Source organism: Molossus molossus, unplaced genomic scaffold, assembly GCF_014108415.1.
Source record: "Molossus molossus isolate mMolMol1 unplaced genomic scaffold, mMolMol1.p scaffold_m16_p_4, whole genome shotgun sequence".
In the NCBI taxonomy this organism is placed as follows: domain Eukaryota; kingdom Metazoa; phylum Chordata; class Mammalia; order Chiroptera; family Molossidae; genus Molossus; species Molossus molossus.
This window is the reverse complement of record NW_023425377.1, coordinates 110,534,260-110,541,283: the sequence shown is the minus strand read 5'-3', so window position 1 is coordinate 110,541,283 and position 7,024 is coordinate 110,534,260. Positions and strand designations below refer to the sequence as shown.

The window sequence follows — 7,024 nt, the reverse complement described above, 5'->3', positions numbered from 1 at the left end:
TCATGATTGAAACTTTTGTAATACTATAGTACTGATAGAAACCTAAATATCAAGAAAAGTTGCCTTTTCATAATAAACTGAACACGATTAAACATGACAAAGAAAGATTTTACAATATCCTTGATACATATGTTCAAACTGCAAGTGGTTAGAAGACAGTCCACGTTTAGACAGCTCCACACTGAGATTGTTATTGTTTACCATACCTTTGATTTTGCAGTCTCATGTCCCAAGGAGTGCAAAGAAAAGGAGTCTGCATGTAGAACGGTGTGCTGGTTTTCAAACTTCGACTCTCAAGGCGAAGAGTCACAACACTATAATCCAATATTACCCTGAGTTTCAAAAATTGAAATAGCTAATGCAAGTGCAAACACGAGTAAACTCATGAGCGGTCAACAACATTTGGGTCTGAAAACAAGAGTAAACTTGTGAGCGGTCAAAAACGTTTGGGCCTGACATCAAAATTTCCGATATCATATGCAGCAGAATTTTCACTGATACACCTAACGCAAGAGAAACAAAGGGAAAAATGAACACATGGGGCTTCATCAAACTAAACAGCTTCTGCGCAGCAAAAGAAACAACCATCAAAATAAAAAGGGAACTCATTATATGGGAGACCATAATTGCCAATGATACATCAGATAAGGGGTAAATTTCCAATATATATAGAGTGCTCATACAACTCCACAAAAGGAAGACAAAGAACCCAATAAAAAAATGGGCAGAGGAAGTAAAGAAACACCTCTCCAAAAGGACATACAAATGACCAAGAGACATATGAAGAAATGCTCAACATCACTAATCATCAGAGAGATGCAAATTAAAACAACAATGAGGTATCACTTCACACTTGTCAGAATGGCCGCCATCAACAAATCATCAAACACAAGTGCTGGCGAGGGTGTGGAGAAAAGAGGACTCTAATACACTGCTGGTGGGAATGCAGACTGGTTGGTGCAGCCACTATGGAAAGCACTATGGTGTTACCTCAAAAAATTAAAAATTGGCCCTGGCCAGTTTGGCTCAGCGGTTAGAGCGTTGGCCTGCGGTTCGAGAGACCCGGGTTCGGTTCCCGCTAAGGGCACGTACTTCGGTTGCAGTTTGTCCCCGGCCCTGGTTGGTCGTGCGGGTGGCAGCCACTCGATGTGTCCCTTCACGTCGATGTTTCTCTCTCTCTCTCCCTTCCTCTCTCTCCCTCCCACTCTATCTGTACAAAAAAAAAAAGGAAAAATATCCTCGGGTGAGGATAAAAAAAAAATAGACTCAATAAAGTAGAGTTTTAAAAAAAAAAAAAAATTAAAAATTGAACTGCCATTTGACCCAGTGATCCCACTTCTAGGAATATACCCTAAGAAGCCTGAAACACCAATCAGAAAGAATATATGTACCCCTATGTTCATAGTAGCACTATTTACAATCGCTAAGATCTGGAAACAGTCCAAGTGTCCTTCAGTAGATGAATGGATAAAAAAGCTGTGGTACATATATACAATGGAGTACTATGCAGCTGTAAGAAAACAAGATCTCTTATCCTTTGAGATGACATGGAGGGACCTGGAAAGTATTATCCTAAATGAAACAAACCAAGCAGAGAAAGACAAATATCACATGATCTCACTTATTTGTGGAATATAATGAACTAAACAAACTGGTGAACAAAATAGACCCAGAGTCATAGAAGTAGGGTACAGACTGACAATCCTAGGAAGAGGGGCAGGGGAAGAGGGAAGAGATAAACCACAGAACGTATATGAATGTATGCATAACTGATGGAAATAGATAACAAAGCTGGGGACAGGGTGGGAGGGGTGGATGGGGAGGAGAGTGTCAATGAGGGGGAAAGGAGAAACATCTGTAACAAAAATAAACTAATAAAAAAATATATATACTTTAAATGAGTAAATACATTTCCTGTATTAACTATTTTGTCAGAGGTTAATCTAATAAAATAAATTGTATTTTAATAAAGCTGTTATTCAAATAAGAAAATCAAAAAACGTTTAGACCTGAAAACATGAGTAAACTCGTGAACAGTCAACATTAAATGAGATAATGCGCACTCACTATTCAGTAATAACTCATTCAACAACTATTTATTCAGAACATATTTTGTGTCAGAAATCTAGTCCAGGAGGAGGCTGAACCTTGAACATAAAAAAGAGTTCATCAGTGACAGTGGCTAGAAGGGCCCTGGGGGCAGAGAGAAGAGTATTCTTCAAACAGAAAGAAACAGCGGTGTAAAATCATGCGATAAGAGTGAGTGTGTTGTGTTCTAGGAATGGAAAGGGAACTGGGATGACTGGACCAAAAAATATGCAAGGCAAGGAATAGCCAGGGATGAAGCTGGAGGCCACTCACACAGGGATTTTATAGTTCAGGCCAAGGTATTTAAACTTTATATTAAACGCAATGGCTCGCCAGTATGATGCCTATTCTCCAAATGGAGAAAGTGACCCAATGAAGGTAAATATTTTTCTAGTGTCAAACAGCTGTTGAGCGGCAGAGCACTGAAGGGTTTTAAGTAAAAAGTGACATGATCAGATTTTGCTTTAGAAATATTTTTAAGGCAACAGAAGGGAGCATGTGTGTGGGGGAGGAAAGCGGAGCTGGATAGGAAGGCTGAGAGGCAAGGATGCTGTTGAGGCAACTTATGTGAAAGAAAATGGGATGAGACACAGGAATGAGGGGACCGGGGAGAGTCAAAAGAGTTTTTTCTTCCCGTGGAGTCTGGTAATCCTGGATCCTTCACTGGTGACACGCCCATCAGTGTCCCTTGCTTTAGGGACATTGGCATATGAACTGACAGATTCAAAGCAAGGGTGTGTGTGTGTGAAAATGACAAGGTGAGGAGGGGAAGACAAAGCTATAGATTCCCTATGACAGGTCAAGCAGGAGGTGGGAAAGAAGGGGATGGAAAAGTCAAATCCTAAACACATAAACAATCTTCCTCACCGAACGGGTGAATGGGTAAACTATTTTCAAAGTGTCTGGTTACTTGTTTAACATAAAGTCATGGAAAAGAAAACCCTACTGTCCAGTCCATAATGGAGGCTAAGAGAGGCTGTTTGGTCCAGCTGCTTGGAATCAATGACTTGGGAGTTGTATTATTGTGTGTATTTGGTCTTGACCAGTGTCTGTTATTTATTGCTCTCCACAGTAACGCTAACATGGCTAAGCCTGTTGATGGCTGGCCTCTGTGTGCCAGATATTTTAGATATTTTACATGCATTTTTCTCATTCATTCTCACAACAACTCTATGAGGAAGATGTTATTCCCATTTTCTAGGTTAGGAAACTGTAAAATGTTTAGAGAGAGGAAATGGTTTTAATATTTACAGTGATACCAAAAGAAGTTCTTTCGTCATGTTAATGTTGGAAAAGACATTCCTAAGCAAAATTAAAGTTCACAGACTTTTCGAAAGTTAGTGACAAATGACTGTAAAAATTTTAAATTCTGATGTTCAGAGATGCTTAAAGACAATTAAAAGGCGAGTGACTGGCTGAGAGAACATATCTGTCCCATATACATCAAGCAACATATCAATATACAGAACATACAAAGAGCGCTCATAAATCAATAAAAAATGCACGTGACCCAAGAGGAAAAAAAATGGGCAAAACAAATATAAACAGGCAATTCACAGAAATGGAGCTATAAATGGTCAACAAACAAACAAAAAACACGAAAAGATGCTCAACGTCTTCAGTAGTCAAGGGAAAAACTTAATTTTAATGTAAAAAAGTTGAAAGTTTTAAACTATAGACAATCACATTTTTAACTTCCAAGAACTGTAGTCAATTTTTTTTTTCATAGTAGCCTATTCAGTCTTAATGGGTACAATATTCTCCTACTTTCTCTTACGATAATAATCCTATGCTTTTAAAATTCTCTCCATTTCCTGTATTAACTATTTTGTCAGAGGTTAGCCTAATAAAATGAAAATATATAACAAACGAAACAATTTGGTTTTATCCCAATGTTTGGCAGTTCTCAGGTGTCCGTATCTATTTGTAGAGCAGAGCTGTGTATTTGAAGATGTTTGATCTCCTGGCAGTCAACACAGATTTCTAAGACAGGAGCTAGCTACGATGACTGGGAAGAAGGGCAGGCCAGGGGACCTCAGTGTGGCCAAATGGGCTCTTTATTTTTAGTGTGGCTGGGTACCCTGTCTTCCGTGGGGGGCTCCATGTCCCTCAAAGTGATTGTCAGTTACAGGGGCTTCTCGAGTCCCATAGCTCCCAGGGAGCCTTACTCATCAGAACTCTAATTTTATTTGGCTCTTTGAAAATATTCATGGCTTTACCCCAGGGCAGAGGCTCGGTCAGTGGCTCTGAAGAGTTGCCAGCTGACACAGGTATCCCCGGACCCTTAATTATGTGCCAGCCGCCTCTCCCACTGTTTTCTACTGGCTGCAGCCACTCCTAAAAGGACTTATCCTCATTCCCTAGTTGGGAAATTTGTTTAGGAGTGTCTTCTTTCACAGACGTGGGTTTCTGGTTCCTTGCCTCCATTAGTTTTCTCCTCCCCGGATTAAATCTTCCAGAAGTTCTATCCTCGCCCAGCTGGTGTGGTTCAGTGGTTGAGCGTCAACCCATGCACCAAGAGGTCGCCGGTTGGATTCCCGGTCAGGGCACATGCTCAGGTTGTGGGCCCAATCCCCAGTGGGGGACATGCAGGAGGCGGCCAATTAATGTTCTCTCTCATCATTTCTATCTGTCTCTCCTTCTCCCTTCCTCTCTCTAAAATTAAAAAAAAAAAAAAAATTGTTAAAAAAAAAGTTCTACCCTCTTCTGGTCTACTAGTATACTTCCTGTCATGGATTTATTTATATTGCTATATTTCTTTCATTGTCTCAGTAGGACTTTGGGGAAAAGGGAAAAGAGAGGTAAATGTGTGAAGTTCGTTGGACCTTTTTTTTTTTTTTTGAAATATGCAGATTTAAAAATATATGTATTTAGAGATAATCTAAGCCATCTTTGAAAGCAATTTAGGTAAGCTCATTTGGAGGAAAACCACGCTATTAACGTCATAAACAGAATCCACATTGGTGCAGAACAACCCTTTCCACCCAGAGTGGCACAGCTGAGACATCGTTCATTTAGGATCCCAGACATGCGATCGCAGATGACAGAGATGGACGACAGGCTCAGTTCAAAACCCAGAACTAGAAACAGCTCAGCTCATCTTGCTTGGTCTTGGTGGTCTGACAGCAGTGCAAGGCCAAGGGTTGGTTTTCATGTGGGAGACTTTCAAACACTCGAATGTGTACGAAGTCATCATCTTCAACTTGAACCTTGATGAAGTAGTTGTCCCCGCGACCAACTGGCTCTTGAACTCCACAGCCTTAAAGGTGCTGTAATTCTTGTGTCCTTTCTCCTCCGGCGGGGCTTTCACCTTGTCGGTGATGGCCTGGACCTCGGCCGTGGCGGCCTGGGTGGCGGAGCACCCACCGCACATCATTTTGGGAGCGCTGTTGGTGGAGCAGCGGGCACGGAGGAGCAGCGGGCACGGAGGAGCAGCGGGCACGGAGGAGCAGGGAGCACGGAGGAGCGGTGGGCACGGAGGAGCAGGGGACACGGAGGAGCAGGGGACACGGAGGAGCAGGGGGCAGGAGGAGCAGCGGGCACGGAGGAGCGGCGGGCACGGAGGAGCAGGGGGCACGGCGGAGCAGCGGGCACGGCGGAGCAGCGGGCACGGAGGAGCAGGGAGCACGGAGGAGCGGCGGGCACGGAGGAGCAGGGGGCACGGAGGAGCAGGGGGCACGGAGGAGCAGCGGGCAGGAGGAGCAGGGGGCAGGAGGAGCAGGGGGCACGGAGGAGCAGGGGGCACGGAGGAGCGGCGGGCACGGAGGAGCAGGGGGCACGGAGGAGCAGGGGGCACGGAGGAGCAGGGGGCAGGAGGAGCAGCGGGCACGGAGGAGCGGCGGGCACGGAGGAGCAGGGGGCACGGCGGAGCAGCGGGCACGGCGGAGCAGCGGGCACGGAGGAGCAGGGAGCACGGAGGAGCGGCGGGCACGGAGGAGCAGGGGGCACGGAGGAGCAGGGGGCACGGAGGAGCAGGGGGCAGGAGGAGCAGCGGGCACGGAGGAGCGGCGGGCACGGAGGAGCAGGGAGCACGGAGGAGCGGCGGGCACGGAGGAGCAGGGGGCACGGAGGAGCAGGGGGCAGGAGGAGCAGCGGGCAGGAGGAGCAGGGGGCAGGAGGAGCAGGGGGCACGGAGGAGCAGGGGGCACGGAGGAGCGGCGGGCACGGAGGATCAGGGGGCAGGAGGAGCGGCGGGCTGGAGGAGCGGCGGGCACGGAGGAGCGGGGGGCACGGAGGAGCAGGGGCACGGAGGAGCAGGGGGCACGGAGGAGCAGGGAGCACGGAGGAGCGGCGGGCACGGAGGAGCAGGGGGCACGGCGGAGCAGCGGGCACGGAGGAGCAGGGAGCACGGAGGAGCAGGGGCACGGAGGAGCAGGGGGCACGGAGGAGCAGGGGCACGGAGGAGCAGGGAGCACGGAGGAGCAGGGGCACGGAGGAGCAGCGGGCACGGAGGAGCAGGGGGCACAGAGGAGCAGCGGGCACGGAGGAGCAGGGAGCACGGAGGAGCGGTGGGCACGGAGGAGCAGGGGGCAGGAGGAGCGGCGGGCTGGAGGAGCGGCGGGCACGGAGGAGCAGGGGGCAGGAGGAGCGGCGGGCTGGAGGAGCGGCGGGCACGGAGGAGCGGGGGGCACGGAGGAGCAGGGGCACGGAGGAGCAGGGGCACGGAGGAGCAGGGGGCACGGAGGAGCAGGGGGCAGGAGGAGCAGGGGGCAGGAGGAGCAGCGGGCACGGAGGAGCAGCGGGCACGGGGGAGCGGCCGGCATGGAGGAGCGGACTGCGGGTGTGCTGGCTGTGAAGACGACCCTCTTTTAAGCTCCAGTTCATTGGATCTTAAGCTGAAAGCCCACGTACGGTAAGTCCTCACTTACTCCCAGATAGGTTTTTGGAAACTGGAACTTTAATTGAAACCATGTATAACAAAACCAATTTTACCAGA

The 7,024-nt window shown here is 48.0% G+C and overlaps 1 pseudogene; it reads right to left on the bottom strand.

Annotated features, from left to right (window-relative positions):
• Positions 1–5,168: 5,168 nt before the first annotated feature.
• On the bottom strand, positions 5,169–5,470 carry LOC118616522 (annotated as a pseudogene).
• Positions 5,471–7,024: the final 1,554 nt, after the last annotated feature.